Source organism: Myripristis murdjan, chromosome 20, assembly GCF_902150065.1.
Source record: "Myripristis murdjan chromosome 20, fMyrMur1.1, whole genome shotgun sequence".
Taxonomy (NCBI): Eukaryota; Metazoa; Chordata; class Actinopteri; order Holocentriformes; family Holocentridae; genus Myripristis; species Myripristis murdjan.
In genome coordinates this window covers 28,881,207-28,906,398 of record NC_043999.1, presented here as the reverse complement: position 1 = coordinate 28,906,398, position 25,192 = coordinate 28,881,207, and the positions used below count along the sequence as shown (strand labels likewise).

Genomic DNA, 25,192 nt, shown 5'->3' with positions numbered 1-25,192 from the left:
AGTGAAAAAGACAACATTTACAATTTTGGATGATATCAAGTTAACTAATTTTTTAAGTGGTAGTGGGATGGTAGGGAAAAAAACATAGCTTTGAGCCCTGTCTGGTGCATTTAGTGTTTGTTTAAAGCCAAATCTGGGAAGGGAGCATAAAGTCCACTGCTGTATCCGTAAGAAAACATTCAAATTAGGCACAAGGGTGTAAAGGCTTTAGAATGGAATATAAAGTATAAGCTGCTGCACTATTTTGTTTTTGTTTTTGTTTTACTCTGCATACTTTGGGCCCATGTGGTCATGAAATAGGTCTTAAATTGTATTCCAAGTGGTGTTAAAAAATCTTTTAATTTAACTTGATTAGACCCTGCAGAAACCCTGCAACAAGAATGTAGTGATCCACCAAATAGACTGAGATATTGCATGGCAATATTGACATTTTGGCCTGCTGATAGCAGAGGGAACGTCAGGGAACGTCATGAGGTCACCAAAAAGGACACATGCCCTGGGCAACATGAATGTTGTCACTCAGTAGATTTGGAGATATACTCCTCTGGACCTAACCGACAGACAGACTGAAGTATGAAAGTAACAATATTATTGAAGTAATGAATCACAGTAATTGAAAAATGAATGTGGTAACTTACAGTGGTAATGTATAAATTAAAAAACTAATCTGAGTATAGTAATATGTATCTCATTGTACTGAAATACATATCAATACATGAGTCATACAAGAAGAACGCACAAGCCCTTTCCCTGTTACAGGGCTGCAAAGTTATTTGAAGCGATGCTCATTAGTAGATTTCTTACTATCCAACAAAGACTTGAATCACTGCCCTATTCTTTGGCTAGCTGTGGCCTCAACATGGAAACCAGTGCAGCTCTCTGGGGGGATGAGCATGATTCCACCCAGGCTGTTTGGTTCCCACTGCAGGATCAGATGGCCCAGCCTTTCTGCCTGGGCCCACACTGGTGTGAGACACAAAGGGGCTAGGATCACAAACCCTGCTCCCTCAGACTACCAGTGCTGATAAACGACTTTGCTTAATGCAGTTTTGTGTGCAGGAAGAACATCAAAGTGGCATGTGTGTCTGTTGTAAACCTTTTTCTCGGTCGGTCATAGGATCTGCATGGCAGTTTAGATCCAGCCGTAATATTATCTTCTTTAGAGTTTGTTTGCTCTGTAGAGAGTTTTTTTCCCTTCTGATTAATTTGTCAAATTTTTAGGGGACTTTAGAGTGACTGATGGGATCTTAATAGTGGTATTTGCTGCTCTATGTTAGTGTAATACATACAAGTTTGTTCCACTAACTCCTTGCCTTGTCATTAGAACGAGAGCTTCACAGGAAGTGTACTGCTCCAAAGTGAATGTAGTACAGACTGGAAAATCACAGGATTTTGAGCAGCTATGCAAAGCTGAAAATTTGTTTTGAAGATTGCACTACAACACACATTTGTTTTGGTTTCTTTTTCAGTGCTTTGCCAGGGGGCTGAAAATAGTGAATAGTGAAAGTGCAATAACATTTAAACAGTTCCAAAACTGCTTTCCTGTACTTTATTCTAATGAACTGTGGGTATGCACCTAATAGCCTATCAGAAATGACAGTGCCTGTTTTGTTCAGCCCTAAGTGCCACTGTCCTTACTGAGCTCTTTATATGACAGTAGTGATTATGCAGGGGGAACACTGCATTCTGACAAATCAGTTCAGTTCATTAGCAGGACATTGGCTAAGACAGTGAGAGCATTTTTCTGTTTGCAGTGCTAGTTTTTTTGTGCAGTTCTTTAGCGGGGGAAAAAGAATCTTGGCTCTTTATCTTTATGCAGCCAGTGAATGGTTGTCTTTGTTAGCAGCTGAAGTGCTCTGTTTTCATTGCTAGCTTAGGACAGTTAGCACAGCAAATGAGCTTGGACAAATTCAATGGTAAATGTTGACCTTTTCTCAGACTCTTGTTGACTGACATGAGGTCTGCCCACAGACTGCAAGAAAACCCTTTTTGTCTCTATGCATCACTGCAGTGAGAATGCTAGCTGCCGCTGCTAAATCATTCCACTAAAAGTGGGGAGGCATTTTTGCAGTGCCACTTAAGCATGCGTCAAGGCCCATGTCAAAAGCAAAAAATACAAATAAATAAAATAACATAAATAAATAAATATATAAATTAATAATAATGAATACAGATTCAAAAAACATCAATGCAGGAAAGCTGATGTAATCAGGTTTATTCTTGGAACTCTTTCAGGGTAACAACCAGCCCCAGACTCTGGAACGCCCTGCCGGAGGGCCTCAGGCAGGCAAACTGTAGCTGTGTCCCAATTCAGGGTCTGCATCCTTCGAAGTCCGGGTCCTCCGAAGTCTGGGTCCTTCGGAGGACCCGGACTTCAACCGAAGCATCCTCCCCCGTCAACTAACGGCTACGAAATGGGACAGTCTAGCCTTCGGAGTATTTCCTGGTTGCGTAACCGCCGTTACCGCCGTTTCCATGACAACAAACTCCGGAGACCGAAATATAACGTTTCTTTCTGTCAGACAAGACAGAACAGGGGTTTTGGTTTAACATATATGGCGTTGGATGTTCAAATGAGTAAAAAACGAATATTTATAATGTGAAATCTGAACTTTTCTCCGACTGAGCAGCAGCACGCAAAGCATTTTGGGATACAGGAGCCCGCAAAGGCTAGTCGCGGTGCAGCCTTCGAATCGGCTACCAACGGCTGGAAAGAAGGCCGCATTTGAAGTGCGCATTTGAAGGATCCTTCGACTTTGGATGAATTGGGACAGGCCTTCGCGCAGTGTTGTGACGTAACTGGCCTTCAAATGCCGACTTCGAAGGATGCAGACCCTGAATTGGGACACAGCTTCTCTGTCATCTTTTAAATCCCTTCTTAAAACTCACTTTTACCGTTTGGCCTTTTCTTAGTTGCTGGTTCTGTCTTTTATGGTCTTTTACTATTTTATGGGGACCCCTTCTGGTTTTATTGTAATTTCATTTTGTTTTATCCTCACTTCTATTTTTATTTTTTAAAATTTTATTGTATTTTATTTTATTATTTTATTATTTTTATGTTGTTATTTTATTGTGAAGCACTTTGTAACTGTGTGTTTTGAAAAGTGCTATACAAATAAAGTTATTATTATTATTATTATTATTTTCATCCACTGCAAAGCAGGATATTTCTATTTTTAAAAAATCTCTCAGGAATGTGTGACATAATTTACAGCCTAGATAAGCACCAGTCAGCCCCATTTCAGTATAATGTGAAAATGAGAAGCTGTATAAATGATTGCCTTTAACCATGTCCAACACTACTCATGATTATTTCTGCCTTCAGCACTTCCTTACCTTGCTTGTCTTTATTTGCTGAGCTGGATTTTGATGGGTGTTGAAGGTACAGTGGAACAAACTACAAAATCGCTAGACGTAGTTTGCATTTCATGGCTTTGTGAAGCGAGATAACATAGTTTGAGGGATAAAGCAATCTGTCTAGCCAAAACAATTGTAATGTGTTAAACTATGTACTAACTTTGTAATTAGTTCCTCTACTCCTCTTTCATCTGTTACAAGAGCAGAGAGATTGGCAGTGGAATCCAAAATCCCATTCATTTTCGCTCTAGGTCGACAACTCTCAACTCCAAGGTTTAGAGTTGCTGCCAGACAGTTGGATAACATTACCTCACCCAGTAGATGTTTTTTATCTTGCGAACAGATTTATATGACAAAACTTTTGGAATTGTTGGTCATGCAGCAAGGAAGAGCTGATTTACTTTTCACACCAATTGGCCAAAAGCGGGGTGTTGTGATGGGCGTGAGATGAATATCCAACATGTGGAACTTGTATATCTTCACATTTGGATGGCAGATGTATGTGCTTTACGGAATGTTTTAAAGTTTAAAATGATTTTCCATTTAGCATTAGCTTTAGAACTACTGCTGCTTCTATTTTAAATCAATGCTAGTGTGCTACTCTAACTCAACATAGTGTCTGCTGAGCCACAGTGAGCCACAGTGCCAAGATGTACTGTTGACACACAGATGAATCTGCTCTCTTTGGTCTTGTCACTTCATGGCTAAATTGACCAGTGGGACAATAAACAACGTTTGAGTTGTGCTTTGCATTTACATAAAACTGAGGTGTGCTTGAATGTCTTTTAAAGACTTGCATGCTTCATTCAGCTGTACATTTTAATAAAGCAGAAGATGTTGTGTTCAATCTATAAGCAGGATTTAACCCTTTGAAACCTGAGCAAATTCTTTCAAAAACAAAGGAAAAAGGTGATTAACAAATAGTAGCGTTGCAAAATTCCCAGAATTTTGAAAGTTGGAAAATTTCCATGGGAATTTTCAGAAATAAACTGGAATTTTCGGGGAATTTTTGGGAATTTATATTCACTGCATTCACTCGGTCATATACATGTATACATAATAAACATTTTGGTTTGTTATACGCTATATGCATGCAAACATGTTACATTATAATGAATTTCCCAAGCTTAAATTAACATGGTAACTTTTTAAAAACCTCATTCAAATTGATGACAAGAAAAAAAAACAAAAATTCCCAAAATTCCTGAGCTGAATTTTCAGAAAAATTGGAAAAAAGTGACAGCAAAAATCTCCTGAAAATTTCCAATATTCCAGACCGAAAATTCGGGAATTTTCAGAAACTTTCCGGGAAATTTACCGGAAACTTACCACCCCTTTGCAACACTAGCAAATAGCAAAAAAATACCAAAACATAATAAAGTAATAATACTGATCAGTCATAATTCTGTATAATAAATTACTAATAATAATACTAATAAAAAAATACAATTAAATGTGTAATTATTACAATTTTATATTTGTACATCAACTGACTGATGCTGAATTCAAATTCATTCAAATGCATATGACCCTTGGAAACCTGAGCCAATTGACTTGATTTCTTTCAAAAACTTGGGGATAAGGAGATGAGCAAATTACCAGAAAATGACAAGAAAAATTTGTAAAACAACAACAAGAAAACACTCAGAAAAGAAGAAAAACAAAAAACAGCAAATACACAAAGCATTACCTGAAAATAAACAAATTTTTACAAAAATACAAGACAGTTTGTCATGGTTCTGTCTTTGGATTCATGTTTTGTCGTGTGTCATGGGCTTGTGTTTAGTGTAGTTTCCTTTGCCCTGCTGTGTCATTCCCATCAATGTTTTCACCTGTCTTATTGCCTAGTTTGTTGGTCCCTCCTCCTGTGTTTTTCTAACCAGTCAGCTCCTATGTCTGTTCCTTGTGTTTCCTTTTGGTGCCCCTTCATACCTGACGCCTGTATCATGAAGCGAGCTCAGTTTTCTCTGGATTTCTCAGACCTATCCGGCTACACTAATCGAGATCATGGTGATCGGTATCACGACGCTGGTTATCAACTCGCTCACTCGATCCAGGTTTGCCTCATCAAGAGCCATAAATGCGCACGTACACTCCTGATCAAAATCTTAGGACAGTTGAGAAATTGCAAGAATTTACATTTTGCACTGTTGGATCTTAAGAAGGTTCTACGTAGAGCTTCAAAATGTAAAAAAAAAAAAAAAAAAAGATCAAAAGTTTAAGACCGCTGCCTTTAAAAGCCCAAATCTTGGCAAAAATGTGGATTCAGTGTCATTTTCTGTCAGGTAGCCACACTGTCATGACCTCCTGATGGCAAAGGCAAAAAAGCTTTCTTGGTAATCACTTCAAATATTTGTTTCGGCATGCTTGTTCTCAATGTTCTCAATTGGATTTAGATCAGGAGAACATGCAGGATGGTTCAAAAGAGTGATGCTATTTCTCTGGAAGAAGTCCTTTGTCAGGCGGGCATTGTGAACTGCAGTGTTGTCCTGTTGAAAAACCCAGTCATTACCACACAGACGATGGCCTTCAGTCATGAGGGATGCCCCCTGCAACATCTCCACATAGCCAGCTGCCGTTTGACGCCTCTGCACAACCTGAAGCTCCATTGTTCCATTGAAGGAAAAAGCCCCCCAGATCATGATGGAGCCCCCTCCACTGTGCCGTGTAGAAAACATCTCAGGTGGGATCTCCTTGTCATGCCAGTAATGTTGGAAGCCATCAGGACTGTCAAGGTTAAATTTTTTCTCATCAGAGAATAAAACTTTCCTCCACCTTTCAATGTCCCATGTTTGGTGCTCTCGTGCAAACTCCAAACGGGCAATTTTGTGCCGTTGAAGGAGACGAGGCCTTTGAAGACGTTTTTTGTTCTTAAAACCCTTCTCTCGTAGATGCTGTCTGATGGTTATGGGACTGCAGTTGGCACCAGTGACAAGCTTAATTTGGGCTGAGGATTGTCCCGTGTCTTGATGGACAGCCAATTGGATCCTCCGGCTCAGGGCCGGTGAAATTTTTTTGGGTCAACCACTTTTTTGTTCCATAACCCTCAGGATCTTTTAGGAAGTTAAAAATGACTGTCTTACTGTGTCCAACCTCAGCAGCAATGGCACGCTGTGAGGGCCTTGTTGTTGGGCCTTGCTTATGCAGCTCAACAATCCGACTGCATTCAAAGACAGAAAGCTTTTTTGCCTTTGCCATCAGGAGGTCATGACAGTGTGGATACCTGACAGAAAATGACACTGAATCCACATTTTTGCCAAGATTTGGGCTTTTAAAGGCGGTGGTCTTAAACTTTTGATCAGCTGATGAACAGCCTGTTTCAGTTTAATGGTTGTTTGCAATAAATTACTTACTCAAATTTTTTTTTTTGTCTCACTCCCATTTCTTCTTTTTGCATTTTGAAGCTCTACTTAGAACCTTCTTAAGATCCAACAGTGCAAAATGTAAATTCTTGCAATTTCTCAATTGGTCTTAAGATTTTGATTGTGTATAAGGGGCGGGTTCCGAGGCAGCAGACCAATCACATGAGCAACAAGGAAAAACGCACAGTGTATTTCATGGCGGAGGAGCAATGTATTATACTGGAAAAGTATGAGGAGGAAAAACAAAATTTACATACTAAATCGAACACTGTGGCTGCCGCGAAAAGAAGGCAGAATGCTTGGCAACAAATTGCCGATGGCAATGAATTGCCGACTGCATAAATGCATAAGTTACACATCAGTGGCTCAAGTAGTCCACATCTGACGCTGAAACCCATGAACTCACTGCACTGCACAGCCTGCGTGTATGACAGGTATAGCTGAATTCCTCCAGGTGTGACCCCTCAGTGGTTAAAAGAACGTGGGCGCAAGTAAAAATTAAACACAAGAACATCATTGCATCTAGTAAGTTTGCCTTTTTAATGTCAGTACATTATACAGGCTATATTAAATCTATAAACTGATGCCACAATTCAATCACGTCAGTACATCAGGTTGAAAGCCTGAATAAAATCATATACTGAGCTGCGTTAGAACTTAGCAGGAACAAAAGGCAAATATAAAGGCCGTCTTGCCGTCTTGAATGAAGGATAGAAATGATCCTTTTTCACATTTGCATCAGCAAGCTGTCAATTAGGCCCATTCTCTCACCCAGGAATAATTTGCCCCCCAAAAATATTTAGAGCTAATTAATTGTGCTGTTTTAAATGTTCCTAAAATGTTGTGAAACACCTCTAAAAATACTTTGAATTATCAAATGTCCTTTAATGATCTCTCAATTCTGTTTTCCTCTCCTACAGAGTGTCAGCTGTGTACAGCAGGCAGCTGTTAGCCAGGCTGAAGCTGCTTCACATCAGCATCACAGCCTCTCTCTCATACAGAAAGTCGTCGGCAAAATCTAACAGATTTGATCGGTTCAGGAAAATCCTTTCACGCTGTAATGCTCTCCTCACTATTTGAGCTCCTTCTTCAATGGGATTCTCAATGATTGGGCAGGCGATGTTTTGGCAAACAGCTGATTGGCCAGGGAACGGTGCTTTATGTAGGATTCAATCCTATCCTGAAAGCTAGCCTGCTCCAAGGCAGGCTAGCTTTCAGGACATGTTCAGGACAGGTTTCCTATCCTGAACCTGAGAGGTGAACCAGCTTTGTAATACAGAGAATCCGGAGTGGAGCCTGAAGTTATCTCTCTAAAGCCTGAATCCTGCTTCCTGATACAGGCCTCTGGTCTGCGTTAGTCTTGTTACCTTGCCCAGCTTCCACACCTGTCCTGAGTCTGTGATCTTTCCTGATTGTTCTGTTCCTTCTCCAGTGTTTCCCTCAGCCAGTCCTCTGTGCTCCCCTGTCTTGTGTTCCTGAGCCTTCCCCAGGTGTGTCTTGTCACCTTGTTAGTCTCTAGTGTATTTAAGTCTGGTTTTCAGTTCTGTCTTTGTCAGTGCAATGTGTGTGTCTCCTCCCAGTGCTCCCAGTGATCCATGTTCTTGAGTTACTTATTAAATACTGGTACTCTCTAAGCCTGCTTGCCTGCCTGGTCTCCTGCATTTGGGTCTTACCCCCTAACATATACACATGAAAAATATATATTTAAACTAAATTACAAGACAGTTATGAAATTTCCACAAAATTCTAAAAATAAATGAATAAAATGACAATTCTAGTATTTATTTATGATAGTAATAATTCATTTATTAAATATCAACTAATAGCAGCTTCAATACAAGTATTGGCCTTCAAAATCCCATATATGTTGTGCTTATTTGTGTGTGTGTGTGTGTGTGTTAGTGCATGCATGCCAACATGTGTGCTTGCCAGCCCCATCATCTGTGTTAGTTTTCATGTCATGAATAATTGAGTGGCTGATGTAACAAGAGCCAGCTGGCTGCTGTAACTGTAGACTTTGACTCCCTCCATTAAGTCCAAACTCATGGCTTCCTGTTTGGGAGCTCTTCCCCTGCATCTCCGTCGCTCACCAGCCCTCTTTTCTCTTTGGAAAAGGATCCAGTAGTGCATCGGTTCCTGACCATGGAGCTGACACCTGGCTCACAGTACAATGAACTAATGAACATCTAATGAACATTCACATATGATGGACGAGCAGCTGCTGTGTAGTTCAGCCCAGTCACACATGGGTTAAAGTCCCCCATCCTGTCTGACATCAACTGCCTCCGATATCTTTGATCGAATATTTCTTGTTATGTTGATCAGTACTAGATTGCTTAGCTATGAGAAGACCCTAACCTGAATTGATTGCATTGCAGTTGCCCTGCATAGATGGGGCAGATTATGTGTGTGTCACGGGAGGTGGATGGAGGACCCAAATGCAGGAGCCGCAGGCAAAAATGCTCAGTGGCAAACACAAATTTAATCACTCACAGGGGTTGCAGGAAACACAAGAAACACAGGGCAGGTAACAAAGCATAGCATAACACAACAAAATACGATGAACCGACCAGGAACAGAACTCAAAACAGGACTTAAATGCACAAGAACTAATGAGCAAACAAGACCCACCTGGGGAAGGGGCTGGAGCACAAGACAGGAGAACACAGGATAGGCTGAGGGAAACACTGGGAGGGATCAGAACAATCAGGGATAATAGACAGACTCAGGACAGGTGTGGCACTGGGAGGAGCAAACAAGACACAGGTGAAATCACTGAAAGGAACTAGGCAAAATAAACACACATGAAACAGATATGAGACCAAACAAAACACAAGAAACACAAAACCACGACAGTAGCTGGGTTTCCATCCACCTATTTTTATTTGCATTTTCAGAAATTGCGGGAAAAAAAACTTGGATGGAAACGCCAGAAATTCGAAAAACAGCCGAAAATTCGTAAAAAGGTTTTTACGCTTGGAGGGGGTGGATGCGACTTTTTGCTGTGGAAACAGGTTTTGCGAATAAACGATGACTGGACCGGATACCACGTCACACTTCTACGCTACAGTCTTATTATTAGTTAGTATTATTATTATTATTATTAGTCTCACGGCGCACTCTCCTCTCAATAATCGCAAAACAAAACTAATGGAAACAGGCATAAATTCGCATTTTCTTTTGCGCATTTTGACAAAATTCGCTCAAAAATTTCAATATATTTGGATGGAAACCCAGCTAGTGTGTTTTTATGCCCACGGCTCTATCAGCTGAAACTTTTTTGTGCACAGTTATACCTGTACGATGAAAAAGCTCTCGTGGTCGTGGTGATTCAAAACCATTGCAAAACGTTTTTGTTCCTTCTTGTCTCTCTCTTCATTCATTGTCTAGCTTATAATGGTTTCGAGCTTTTAGGGACGGTTGAGAGAGTTGACACCACTGCAGAGGAAAGGGGTGCACTGGATTTGCAACACAAGACATAACAAGAGCTTCATTGCAAAGGACAGTGTAGCACAGTAATTGTTTTATCTCGATTATCTGTTTTCATAGTCTTCGGAAGCCAAAGCTGTAGTAGAAAATGAAATTTGATTAAACGTCCTGCCCGAGGCCACACCCACCACCACACTGGCTTTTGGCCAGTTGGCATGAAAGGTTAGCCAGCTCTTCCATCCCTAATGACCAAGCTTTCTAGAAAGTTTTGCTGTGTTGTGTGAATGCATTTAGAAGTTATGCACCTTTGTTGTAAGAGGCCACGCCTACTGCAACACCCCATTTTGGTGCCTTTTTTTTTTTTTTGTGATCGGCGATGCCCACTGCCATGCCTTCTTTTCACCAATCTGCATGAAAAGTTAATAAGCTCTTTCTTAACCCAGAACTAACATTTCTACCGAAGTTTGTGTAAATCCATCCATAACATTTAGAGATATCCTGCTAACAAACAAACAGATGGAATGGGGAAAAAATGCATCCAACTTTTTTGGCAGAGTCACAGTAAATATAAGTTATCATCATCTAATACCCAAACCTATTCTCAGACATAACGGGCTGTATCACATTAGACCCCTGGGACCCTCCCTTGACCCCCTTTACTCCAAGTCCCTTCCAGTGTTGAGATCAAGTTGCAACTTTCACCCCTTTTTTCCTTCCTGCCACATACACAACAGTTGGCAGTGATCTGCTGATGACCACAGATGAGCAGCCAGACGGAGGAGGGGTGGGTGGGTCGAGGGTCGGGGGTGGGGCATGGAGGAGAGACAGGAGAAGAGGTAAAAAGTGAGAAGTGAATAAAGCAGCATTTGCTCTGCGAACACTAACTCTGCACTCTTCTCTGAGAGGTGAGGTCTGTGTGTGTGTGTGTGTGTGTGTGTGTGTGTGTGTGTGAAGTGATACAAACCTGCTGTCAGTGACTTGCCATTGTCTTTTTAGAGGAGAGGAGTGGCCACACTGGTGAGGACATTAAATTATATTCTCTATCTGCTTGTCACCTGATGCAGGATCTGGACCTAATGTGTATTTAGTGTTTAAAGATTTTTTTGTTAATAATTATTATTTATTTAATGTAGAGTCACAGATGACTCAGACGTCTTTCTTTTAGGTGTTGTGAGGCAACGGCTCACAAAAGACGGGCTTTGTTCTTGCATGTGGGTGTGCGTTTGTGTGTATTCATTCATATTTATGTGTGTGTGTGTTTGTCTGTTGGATCTAGTTATTGCTGGTCCAATAGCCAGCTGTCCCTGTGGCCCCTGACAGAGTACCCTAACTGCAGCGCCCACATACATTCCCTCCATGCTGGAGGTGGGTGGCTTCTCTAGGCCGTTAGGAGGAACCACCAGCACAATGAGCCTTTACGATGCCCAGAGCACATGCACTGGTTATAGAGAGAGAAGGAAAGAAAAAAAAGGAAAGAAAGAAAAAAGAAAGGAGAGAGAGAAAGAGAGAGACAGAGAGAGACAAGGAGCTAAGAGTGGGAGCACAGATGAAAACCTAAACTGGGTCGTCACTGAAGGACAGGTACGATGTCTGTTTCATTGTATGCCTTTCTTTGAAGAAGCTTTTATTCTCTAACAAGCTGTGCTGCCTGCTTTGCCATAGTTCTGTCTGAGCTCACCTGGTGAGCAACCCCGGGAAAACCCATGCATACTTGTGAAAAGATCCCCCCCTGCTCAGGTTCCAGTGAAGCCTCAGGCTTGTGGATTTGAGGTGATGGAGCTGTGGCATGTGCGATGCTGAGGCATTTGCTGCACAGCTCTGCCACCCGCCAACCCCTTTAGGTGGAAAACACAAGTCCATGTGTTGACATTTTTGATGCATACATACTTTTGTATTATATCGAGCCATTTATACAGTGAGGCAGTGGTGTTTGTGCTATGTGTAAAGAAGTCAATGAGAAAGTTGTGTGTTTCTACACACTTAAATGCAGAGAGCATTGAAACACAAAACAATCTGACATTGATCCACCATCAGTGATCTGATGTTTAAATATTTAAGTTTTAATAACTGTAAATATAGTTTTTTCGTGAATTTTCTGATATTTTCCCCTTAATTTTTTGGAAATTTTCTTGTTTTTTCTCCAGTGTTTTTGAAAGAAATTAAGTGATTTTGCTCAGGTTTCAATGGGTGAAATTTACAAGCTATGTTTGTGTGGGGGGTTGCCTTTCCTCTAGTCCTCTGCGGTCATAGTCAGCCCATCTTAAAGGGGTAGACCACTGCAATTCATAATGTGTTTTCTCTGCTTTAAAACTGTCGGGGTTGAATTTCTGAATACCTATGTTCACCTCCAAGTTAAAAAAATAAGACAAATGGGATGCCCTGGTGGCTCACCTGTGCCATATGCCAAGGCTAGTCCTTGTCCCCTTCCTGCATGCTATCCTCTCTCTCCGCTCTGTTGTTCCTGCCTCTCTACACTATCTAATAAAGCAGAAAAAATAATATCTTAAAAAAAAAGAAATGAGAGAAATTAATTGCCTGGGCCCTGAAATCTGTGGTATTATGTGGAAGGTAGTTTTATGTTATAAATACCAGTGTTGGGCAGTAGCGGCGTTACAAGTAACGACGTTACTAGTTTAACTTCATTTCTCAGTAGCGTGGCCGTAATGTCGCTGTTTTTTAAATCAAATAGCTTTTTAGTAGTGAACCTATTTTATTGATCAAATAGCGCAGTAGCGTCCACAGAAGCTACATTTTCCCAGTCATTTCTCAACGTTAAACGCTGCGGAACTTTTGTTGCGGTTTGACACCTAACCAGGAGCGGGTGATGTCACCGCCGCTCATGGACCTGCAAGTGTAGTTGACAGATGGTCTTCTTTGTGACATCACATACCTGTCCGGACCTGTGCGTGTCATTGACAGACGGTCTTCTTTGTGACATGACAATATTTGTGACAATGTTGTCTGCTGTCTGTTGCCTACCTGTGTGGGAAGCCTTGGCTGTCTTTTTTTTGGTGTTAAAGCTGATGATCTGTATTGCTTTCCGGATTGATTTTGCCCCCGGCTCGAGTCACACGCTGTAGACTTTTTGCTGGTGGCTCTGAGGGAAGTTTCCACTTTCCTGCTGTGCTGCTGGCTTTGAGAGTTGTACATGCTAACTCGCCAGGCTAGCTGCTCCTCTCCTTGCGATTGACTTCACTAAAGTAAGAAACAAATTGCCTTATGTGTGGTCGGTTTAGCAGGTTGACGGTTGCCGGCTGCAGCTTCTCTGGTAGCTTTACTGATCGATATCCCAAAACTGATTGCCGGACTAACTCCTGTGAGGCTCGGGTGCGCTGCAACTGCTCGCTAGTTTGCGTATAGACGTGCATGTGTGTTGTCGAGTGTGTGTTGCCAAGTGGCTACTAACTTGTGGCATAAATCGGCGCTGCTTTTTTGTGATTTTTCCTGATTAAACCCTGTAAAAAAGTTAACAGTGGAATCGATCCTTAATCCTGCTGAAACTTTTCCGGATTCTGGTTTTGTTTTTTCCGCTGTGCGCTGTGATTGGTTGCCTTTCTCGCCATCATCTGAAACGTCAGCTGACGTATTACCTGCACAATGCCACCAAAAAAGAACGTCATTGCAGAGGAGGAGGTGGAGTAAATTAAGCGATCACTAAACTTCATGTCAGAGGAAATATCAACTATTGCAAAACAACAAAAACTGCTAATGTACATGATGGGACAAATCAAAGATCTGCAAAAACAAAACGCAGAAAAAGATCAAAAGATAGCAGTGTTGGAGACTCGGGTTGCTGATCAGGAGCAGTACACTTGCATGAACGATCTAATCATCTGCGGACTGGAGACCAGACCCAGGTCTTATGCGAGAGCTGCTGAGTCTGCAAGTGGAGAGCCCACGGAGGCTGATCTGGACTCAATAGAGAGACAGGTCATCTCCTTCCTAGACAGCAAAGGAATAAGTGTGAATGATAGACATTGAGGCATGTCATCCTCTCCCCTGAAAAAATAAAAATGAAAAACCGCCCATAATCATCCGCTTTGTGAACAGAAAACAAAAAATTGCACTTCTCCAGCAAGGGAAAAAGCTGAAAGACACCAGTGTGTACACAAACAAACATTTAAACAAAAAAAAAAACTCTGACATCGCACAACAGGCCCGCCTTCTGAGGAAACAGAACAAGATACAATCTACATGGACAGCAAACTATATTTATATAAGACTCAAAGGAGCACCAGAAGTGGCCAAGGTGCTGGCGATCAGAGAGGAGATCACTGAGCTGGACAAATACCAGTGATGACAACACACTCAAACACACCTTGCCATGCCCTAGGTGCACTTAAATGGATTATTGTATGACTGAAACAACGACGAAACTCGATAAGGACTATACATTTCCATTTAGCGACATAGACGATGAGGATCTGGCTGAAAAAGGACCACCAGACTGTGTGAGTAGTGGACATCACAACTATGAACAGCTCAACTTAAAAACTTTTGACTACATCGAACACAAAATGTATGAGATGGAGAATGGCATTGATCCAGAAAATCACTGCTACAATAACATCGGCTGCAGCTGTGAGTACTATACACAGGGGTGCACATAATGTTTTCAGTGAGTTACTCAGGTGAGTACCAGGAGATGGTGTTTGGTACTCACTCCATATGTAGTGTGGTCTTAAGTACAGTCTTCCTCACTGTCCTCCTCAGTGTCGCCCCCACTGTCCTCTGCTTCAGCTTCCTGCATAGCAGATGATGAAGTTGCTGCAGATGCACCTCCCTGTCCTTGGTTGAGCCTCCGATTAGCTGTCTCCATCCACAGGTCAACAGCTTTCTTTGGGTCAAATGTATCTGTGGTCTGCTTTGACAGGTGAATGTGCAGCAGGGCTGAGAGACGAGCATGTGACAGACAAGATCTGTACTAGGTTTTTATTATGTTGAGATGTGAGAATCCCCTCTCACAAGCTGCACTGCTTAAAGGCAGTGTAAGAGACAGTTTCACCACCTTGTTGATGTTGGAGTAAGCATCTGGGTTACTTGTATTTACTATTTGGACCAAGTCATACACAGAAGAGGCTCCCAGGCGTTTTCCTGCCTGCTTTAAGCGCATCCATTCTGTCACAGTGGTGTCTTTGTCAAGTTGCAAGGTGGCTTCATAGTTCTTGAGAATGCTGCAAACTGTTGTGTTTCCAAAACTGTGGAGGTCTTGCATTTCCTGAGGCCATGTTGAAGGATCAAAAACTAAGAAATTGTCACATGACTTCAGGGAGTCATATCTGATTTCAGACTCTTCAGTTAACCCCCTGAGTAAGTTTGTCTTGTCCCTGTCAGCATCAGCATTAGAAACAGTGTGTGCCCTGTGGCCCTCACCATCAAGCAGAAGTGTAGAAGTGTAGTGTCAGTGCAGCAGTTTTTTTTTGCACCACCTTTTTGTAAATAATACTGCAGCAGCTTGACCACAGAGCGATTCAATGTCTCACAGTAAGGCACTTTGCGATCAGCTGATTTTGCGCAATTCTCCAGTGTGTGTGCAGTGCCCAAAATGTGCATGAGGGAGTCTCCAACCGCAGCAAGTTGCCGGAGTTTTGGTACAATGCCGTTGTACATACCGATGTTAACAGCAGCCCCGTCTGTGCACACAGCAACCAACTTTGTTGTCCAGTCATCCAAGCCTGTGTCCTGGAAAAGTCTCACAAGTCTCACAAGTCCATCTGTTATGGCCTGTGCGCTTCGGTCAGCACCCAGTTCAATCAGTCCAAGAAAGTCCGAGGTAAACTCGCCGTTGCTGGACACAGACACAAAGTAAACGATTTCCTGCTCAGTTTTTCTGATGTCCTCAGATCTATCCAAAAGCAGCCCCCAAAACTCAACGGACTGCAGCTTTTCTCATAGCTCCCCGCTGATGGTGTGAGCGATGCTCTGCATGATCCGTGTCCCCCCTTCACGTGAATGATAAGCACCTCCGACATTTACTCCTAGCCGCTCCAGTAAAAGAATATCCTCAGAATAGGAAGACATGGGACATGCATGTTTAGCTTTATGGAAGATGAGGAGAAAAATATTAAACAGAGCTTGCCGCTGTTCTTCATTCAGCTTGTCTTGCCATCTGTTAAGTGGGCGACTGGACATTTCTTCTCAGTTAGCTTGTTTGTTAGCAATGGCTTGCGCCACATTTGTGTGCTCCTTGTTCTTTTCATGTTTGTCAAATAAAGGATGGTTGAAATTCTTTGAGCCCTTATAAAATGCACCTGTTTTGTCTGCTAGATGTGGATGTGAACGGCAAATCTTGCACCACATTTCAGTGCCCTCATTGTTAGCAACAAGCCACTGCACATCTTGAAGCCACTTTTCCGAAAAAAGTCTTTTCTTCGGCTCTGGCTCTAGTTGGCGTTTCTTTGTAGGTGGCGAAACGCCAAAGAAGCTGCTTAATGTCTGTTGCTTTTTGGACATTGCTGACAGTTGTTGACAAGCAACATGTGTGTTAGATGAGATGAACGGTCAAGTATGCAAAGGCGCGTAGTAACACACGTGGCATTACGCATTCCTGATTTTTGTCGTGCATGCGTACCTGCGTACCAGTTATGTGCACCCCTGACTATACAGATGAACAATTTAAAAGAAATATAATAATGAGTGTACGAGTGTACTGGTACAGCAGCAGTGAAATGTAATGTGAGCATCAGACAGCAGGGGATAGTAAGGTGCTGAGCTGTCTGATACTGCATGTAGGTAGTGTTGTGGACTGATATAAAGAGTTTGTGCTATGAATTCAGGATCCGTGTGGCCTGGGGGAAGAAGCTCCTTTTCAGCCTCTCAGTCCTGGCTTTGATGGAGCGAAGCCGCGTGCCTGTGGGCAGCCACTCGAACAGACTATGGTTGGGATGTTGAGTGTCTTTGATGATCCGACTTGCCCTAGACCTGCACCGCCGGGTGTAAATGTCCTGTAGGCTGGGCAGTGCTGTGCGGGTGATGCGCTCAGCACATCGGATCACTCTGTGCAGGGCCCTGGGAGCTGCAGCTGCCATACCAGGCAGTGATGCTCACAGAGAGCACAGACCCCACTGTGGCGGCGTAGAAGGTTTTCAGCAGCGAAGTAGAGATCTTAAATTTCCTCAGCCGCCTGAGGTGGTACAACCGCTGCCGAGCCTTCTTCACCAGGGTGGTGGTGTGCATGGTCCATGTCAGGTCCTCAGAGATGTGAACCCCAAGGTACCTGTAATTGCTTACCCTCTCCACCGGGGTCCCGTAGATCCTGAGCGGCGCATAGTGGATCCTCTGCCTCTCTCGCCTGAAGTCGACCACCACCTCCTTGGTCTTGGCCACATTCAGGTCCAAGTTGTTGTCCTTACACCAAGAAGACAGCAGCTCCACCTCCTCCAGATAGGCCACCTCGTTGTTATTAGAGAACAGGCCTACCAACACTGTGTCATCCGCGAATTTCACAATGATGTTGGATTGGTGTGTCGCTGTGCAGTCATGGGTGTAAAGGGAGTATAGCAGAGGGCTCAGTACGCAGCCTTGGGGGGCACCAGTGTGGAGGGTACGGGAGCTGGAGGTGTGGGCTCCAACCTTCACCACCTGTGGTCTGCCAGTCAGGAAGCTTTGAACCCAGGAGCAGAGTGAGGGACTCAGCCCCAGGTCCCTGAGCTTGGTGACCAGTCTGTGGGGAACTATGGTGTTGAATGCTGAGCTGTAATCAATAAACAGTAGACGAACATAATTCCCCTTACGGTGTGCGGTGGGTGAGGATGGGTGAGGATGGAGTGGAGGACATGGGTGATGGCATCATCAGTACTCCTATTGGGGCGATAGGCGAACTGAAGGGGGTCCAGGGAGTCCGGCAATGATGAACAGATGAAGTCTTTGATGAGTCTTTCAAAGCACTTCATCACCACGGAGGTCAGAGCTACGGTGGGCTGGGACGGTGGGCTGCAAAGCCTACTCCTCGTTTGAAGTCCTCATAAACAAGGTTGGCCGCACAAACCCCTTTTTCTGTGTCCTTGTTTACCGCCCTCCAGGCAAGAACGGGTCCTTCCTGGCTGAGTTTGGTGACTTTCTGGCATCTATTCTCAGCTTCGAGAGAGTCCTGATGCTTGGGGATTTCAACATCCATGTAAATAAGTGCGCGGATACATTTGCTGTGGACTTCCTCAATCTCATGGACTCCTTCCATCTCATCCAGCATGTGTCCAGTCCGACTCACGAGAGAGGTAACACATTGGACCTTGTTTTCACCATCGGTCTAACTGTTAGCGACGTCCATGTTGTGGACTTGATGCTGTCAGACCACAAAGGTGTAATGTTTCGCTTATCTTTTGACATTGACTTTGTTCCGGAGAAACGTGTGAAAAGCTCCCGCATTATAAACAATCTAACAGTGGAGAGCTTTAGAGCTAGTTTCAACTGCAATGTTTTGATGTCGCTGGATGATGACGTTGACTGTTTGGTTCGTGTTTTCAATGCCCACTGCGCAGCCATTCTGGATGACGTAGCTCCTGTCGTCACTCGCTCTGCCCGCCCCACAAACTCGTCTCCCTGGATGAATGAGGAGATCGGTGTGCTCAGGCGAAAACGGCGCAGAGCAGAGAGAGACTGGAAGGCGTCCAATCTGGAAGTCCATAGACTGTACTATAAAGACCTCACGTCCGAATACAATAAGCTGGTTGAAACGGCCAGGGCTGCTTATTTCTCTAACCTCATCTCCTCTAACAGGAACAACCCCAGAGTGTTATTTAACACCATTAACACAATTGTTGCTCCTCCTCTCCCACCTGTACCTGTGTTTTCAAATGATGAGTGTAACACCTTTCTCTTGTATTTTGTTAACAAGGTTGCAGTTGTAAGAGCCAACATCACTCCATCCCCCTCCCCCCCGGTCCCCAGTCCAGTTGTTTTACCTTCATTGAGCAGCTTTTCACCTGTCTCTCTAGAAGAGCTTTTAGAGGTAGTCAGCTCCATGAAGACCTCCTCAAGCCCCCTGGACATTCTCCCCACTACCTTACTGAAACAAGTCATTATGTCTGTTGCCCCTTGCCTGGTCACTATCATTAATAGTTCCCTGGTCACAGGTGTGGTGCCCTCTTATTTTAAGGAGGCGGCAGTCCAACCCCTCCTTAAAAAGCCCAGCCTGGACCCCTCCTCTCCTCTTAACTACAGGCCCATCTCAAAACTACCATTCATTTCCAAGGTGCTAGAGAGAGTTGTAGCTAACCAACTCAACTCGTATTTGTCCACATATAACATTGGTGACAAATTTCAGTCTGGTTTCCGGAAAAATCACTCACTGAGTCTGCACTCCTTAGAGTTTCCAATGACATTCTGATGGCCTCGGATTCCGGCAAATGCTCTGTTTTAGTCCCACTAGACTTAAGCGCAGCTTTTGACACGGTTGACCATGGCATCCTATTGGACAGACTGAGAAACTGGGTTGGTGTGTCAGGAAGTGCCCTAGAGTGGTTTGCCTCCTACCTCAGTGAGCATTACTTTTCAGTCACCGCCGGCCATTTCAAGTCTGACACCGCCCCTTTACACTGCGGTGTACCCCAGGGTTCGGTGCTGGCCCCTTTACTCTTTGCCTTGTACATGCTGCCGTTAGGTCAGCTCATCAGGAGTTTTCCTGGTGTAGCATATCATTGTTATGCGGACGACATCCAGCTGCATTTCTCTTTCAAACCTGTGAATATGCAAAGTCTCAGCATTCTGCTGGAGTGTCTGGCCGCCATCGAGGGCTGGATGGCGAACGACCTCCTTCAGTTAAATGCGGCCAAGACCGAGGTGCTAGTCATTGCCCCTGATAGTGTCACAGCCAGGGTATTTGAACACCTGGGCCCCCTCAAGAACAACGCCCGTCCTAGTATCAGGAACCTTGGTGTACACTTTGATCAATTAATGCTCCTGGATAATCATGTGAAGTCTCTGAGTCGAAATTGTTTTTTTCATTCAAGAAACATTGCCAAACTGCGTCTTGTCATCTCGCACTCAGAGCTGGAGATGGCCATACATGCTTTTATCTCCTCCAGGCTCGATTATTGTAACGCACTTTTCACTTGTTTAAACCAAGCATCTGTAAACCGTCTCCAACTGGTCCAAAATGCAGCTGCCAGATTACTCACCAGGTCTAAGAAATCATGTCATATTACACCAATACTTGCCGCCCTACACTGGTTACCGGTTCACTTCAGAATCCAATACAAGGTACTACTGTTTACTTTTAAAGCTATCCACGGCTCTGCTCCCAGCTACATCTGTGACCTCATCCACCATCACACCCCCAGTCGCTCTCTGCGGTCAGCTGACCTGGGGCTCCTGGTAGTGCCCCGCACCAAATTAAAAACTAAAGGTGATCGGGCCTTTTCAGCAGTGGCACCACGCCTCTGGAACTCGCTTCCTCAGGCTCTGAGAGCTGCCCAGACGGTGGATAGCTTTAGAAAGCAGCTTAAAACACATATTTTCCGGCTAGCCTTCTTAACATAGGCCTGAGGTTACGCTTTCCCCGGGTTCTTTTATTTTCATTTGTACAGTGTATGGTCTGCTTCGTTCTTGCTGGTGAGATAATGCACTTGCACTTTATGTTGCACTGCCTCTTATGCATAGCTATGGCGTTATTGTTGATGATGTTTTTGTTGTTGGTGATGTCTATGTTAATAATGATGTGACGGTCACCTGACTGTTTTGTTTTATCTGTTTTTACTGTAAAGCACTCTGTGTATTCGTACTGTGAAGGGTGCTATATAAATAAAATTTTACTTACTTACTTTACTTACTTAGCTACAGGGCGGTAGTCATTTAGACCGGCTGGGTTGGTCTTTTTGGGCACAGGGATTATGGTGGACTTTTTTAGGCAGGTGGGGACGACAGAGTGGGCCAGGGACAGATTAAATATGGTTGTGAACACCGGTGCTAGCTGGTTAGCGCATGATTTTAGCAGACGCCTGGGGATGCCATCTGGGCCGGCTGCCTTCCTGCTGTTTACTCGTCTCAGAGCTCTCATTATGTCGTGCTCCGAGAGCGAGAGTGGGCGGTCCTCCTCACCGGTCAGGTCACTTGCTTCGATTGTGCTCGCCCCAGCGCTAGCGCTAGCGCCGCCAGCCTCAAAGCGAGCGAAAAAGGTGTTTAACTCTTCTGCCAGTGAGGAGTCCACAACAGCCGAGGTGTTCACTCGTCCACTATAATTTGTAATTGTCCGCAGTCCGCATTGCCTCTTAGCCGCTTTCACCGCTTTCCTGAGCTTGTAGGCTGCCGCTTTGTACGGTGACATATCTCCAGTGATGAGTCCCTCATTATAGGCAGCGGTACGTGCTTTCAGAGCCTCACGGATAGACTTATCCACCCATGGTTTCTGATTAGGAAAAACCTTCACAGCCACCATAGGAATGGTATCATCTAACAGCTTGGATATAAAGCACGTAGCCACTTCCATAAACTCGTTGACGTCATCCGAGCTCGCCCGAAGCATGTCCCAGTCTACGTCACTCAGTGCGTCCTGTAGTGTGGCCTCTGATTGGGCGGACCAGCATTTAGCTCTGAGCATATGCTTGCTATGTAAGGGCCTAGTCTTCCAGCTAACTAGCAACTCCCATTATAGGGGGGCAAACATTAAAACATGTACTACGCATTGACTCCTGTACTGCATGTTTTGGGATTTGTTAAGACACTCCTGGCCATCTACGAGTGATCAGCAATAACTGTAGGTGTGTGATCATTTTCAAGTTGTTCAAGATAGTTTGGGAGATGGATGGTTTGTATATCAGTCCGGTATCAACAGGAGGTTTAGCCACATGCAAATTCTTATGTGATCAGTCAGCCACCTGTTTTGGCAGTAATTTTGTGTGTAATTTAAAATTGTGAAATTTACATTAATTTAGTTTATCCTATCGTAATAATATACTTGTAACATAGTAAATACATTCATAAGTAGCGTTTTGTCCATGCTATGATATTTCCTGCCCTCATAAAGTAACTTTGCATAGTAATAGAGGCCAGGGTTTCCCCAGTGCTTTATAGGCCTGGCGGGCCACCAGGCTTTTCTTGCCCCCCCGCCAGGCTAAGCGTCGTTTGTTTATTTATTTTAAATAGTTTTTTTTATGCCACAGAAACAGTGATACCAAAGACGGTATATAGAGCTTTTAACTGCATCTGGTGATACGGTTGAAAGCGCAATGGCGACATTGTATGGTCGACACGTGAACACATAGGGGGTGAGAGGTCAGGTGTATTTTCCATCACCTGAACCCCCCAAACCACTGCCTGTCTCTACCTGTCTACACACTAACAACTTCTATGCGGCATGTCAGGGAGAAAGGGTCAAAAAATGTTGGACACTTTCTTTTTCTGAAGTCGGAGGAGCACTGGAGGAGACGACGAGCCCGCTCGTTCACCCCCAGGCCGAGGGGAGTGCATCCCCGGCGAGCCGACCGAGCCACGGCTCGATGATGAGGCGGAGCCAGAGCGAGTTAGCACAGATGTTAGCACATCGTCAGAGCAGCCTTCTGCGAGCCGCGATGGTAAACATTGAACTAGCAACATTACTCTGTTCAGAGTAATGTTGTCTGCTTTTTTTTTTTTTTTTTTAAGATTATTTTTTTTGGCATTTCTGCTTTATTTGACAGTCACAGTAGAGATAGACAGGAAAGGCAGGGGAGAGAGAGGGGATGATGTGCAGCAAAGGACCTGAGGTCGGATTCGAACCCCGGTCACTGCGATTGGGACTAAGCCCTGGTACGTGGTACACACGCTTTACCAGTGAGCCACCCGGGTGCCCCCGACATTGTCTGCTTTTAATAATAATGAGTACGTTTACATGCACACCATATTCCGGTTCGGGTCAATATTCCAGCTAAGGTAACTGCGCCGCGGCAACTGGAATATTCCGTTTACATGTTACTTGGCATGTCCCCGTGTTTCGGCGTATTCCACTCTCTTATGTAATGCGACACTCAGCCACGGGGGGCAGCAGTACGCGTATAGGCGTCTGGTCTGCCGGAAATACAGATGAAGAAGTCTTCTTCTAGTAGTTCTATGTTTTCTCCCATCGATATCCTCCATGATATTTAAGTCTTTCATTAGCTGAAGGCGGACTGCAGTCTCCTGGCTCTTGCTGCTGTTCGCCATGCCGTTTTCCCCGCTTGCAGGTAACCATAGCAACAAAGACGCCACAGAATTCCTTGCAGGTCGAGCATGCGCAGTCGTGACTGAATATTCCGGCTCAGGGCATTTTCTGACTAAGGTGTTTACATGCCCCAATATTCCGGTTGGAACAGGCATATGCCAGGGGTCTTTCTCTTCAGTTCTCTCCAACCGGAATATGACCTTAATCAGGTTCAGTGTGTGTTTACATGACACGTGCGCAACCAGAATATTGCAAATATTCCAGTTAATACAGGAACAAGGTGTGCATGTAAGAGAGTAAGGCGGTGGGACGTGGGCTCTCAGTTGACTCTGGTAAGGCCTCAAGTTGCTCCAGACGGTGGCTGGAGATGCGAGAGATTTAAGCTGTCTCTGGCCCTGAGACTATGGCCTGGATGTTATCCAGCTTGATGTCCAGATTTGAAAATGAAGACTTGAAGTCTGCAGTAAGTGCTGCCTGATGTTGTTCAAGCAGATCCAAAATGTATGTCACTGTTATGCTAACTTTAGCATCACTGCTGGCATCAGCTGTGGAGTGTTTTTTGGCATGTTTCCCTGGTTTGGACATAGTTTCTACCATAGTGTTGATGTTGTTTGTAGTAAAGACTCAGATAGTCCATGTTGTGTAGCATAACCCAGTTATCATACAGCCGATTACATAAGCAGACGGTGACGCACCAAAAGAATAGACAACAGCATTCATGGTGCACAAATAATGTGAAATCATCCTTAAACTTCACAACATCACAACACAAAGAGCACATGAGAAGCAATGCACTTACAAACTAAAGAACTAAATAGGGAACATGAGGCAAACAACAATGAACTGGGCTCATTAAGTGTCTGTCGCCCAAAAGCATTCTGGGAAACTAAACTCTATCACTTCCAATAACTGCCAAGATTGAGTTGAGTGAACACTGACAATTCTCCCACAGTCAAGACAGTGAATGATTTTAAGTTCAAAATTACGAAACGTAAACAGTTGAGTTTGAAATCCAAATGAATCATCGTACATTAAGTTAAAGATAACAAATAAGTGGAAATAACTAAAGAGAGGTTTGCAAAAAGTTCTTAAAGTCTGTTTTCACTTTGTTTATAGGACACTTTGTGTAGATTAATGAGAGAAAAATCTAAAATTAAAATCTAAATTTAAAATCTAAATCTAAATTTAAAAGATTGTAGCGTCAGGCTGCAACATAACAAAACTGAAAAAAGTGAAGGGGTCTGAATACTTTCTGAATGCACTGTATATCATACAATGACACCACAAGATCAAGGTTGGCAGCTTTGATGGGTATAATCTCCACTGTTCCCAAATCAGTGAAGCACAATTTAAATGCAAAAAGTCGGTGAAAGTTACTCAAGTCTGCAACCAAGAGGCTTTTAGCATTTGTTTTCTAGTGTGATTTGCATAATCTCGCTGTCCTCCAGCACCCAGGACTGCTCTGTATTTATAGCAGGGCTTCTAAGTGGCTGTACTCAATAAGAGCGAGAGATCACTGTGTACCTGCTGCTTGAGGTTACATTAAGTCTCGGCTGCCTCAGCGTAACCACATCTTTAACTTGTGGTGAACGGGGAAGCTTTCCTTTTTCTGTACATTTATCTTGCTGGGAGGCTTCATTGTCAAGGCCAGTCGCTGCAGGTAGAGTAGATTTCTGTAAAGAGAGAGCTGGGTCTGTAATCTAAGACTTTTAATACGGACAACCACAGCAATCTCCCCCTTCATTGGACTCCAGTTTAGCAAGGATGACTAGTGATCATGGAAGATAAACAGACAGAAAATAGAGGGAAAACTGAGAGGGGAAGTCACGACCATGGGCACTGTGACAAATCAGGATCCTACAAGTGTGTGTGAGTGACAGGGACTCCATGGGAGCAGTGCTGAGTTGGGTTTCAGCTCGCCTTTGTGCTCTAG

General features: G+C 43.8%; 1 protein-coding gene across 1 annotated transcript in view; it reads left to right on the top strand.

Moving 5' to 3' along the window:
- arhgef4 (Rho guanine nucleotide exchange factor (GEF) 4) overlaps positions 1 to 25,192 on the top strand; it is a 180,073-nt gene that overhangs the window by 45,078 nt on the left and 109,803 nt on the right. The window lies entirely within an intron of this gene.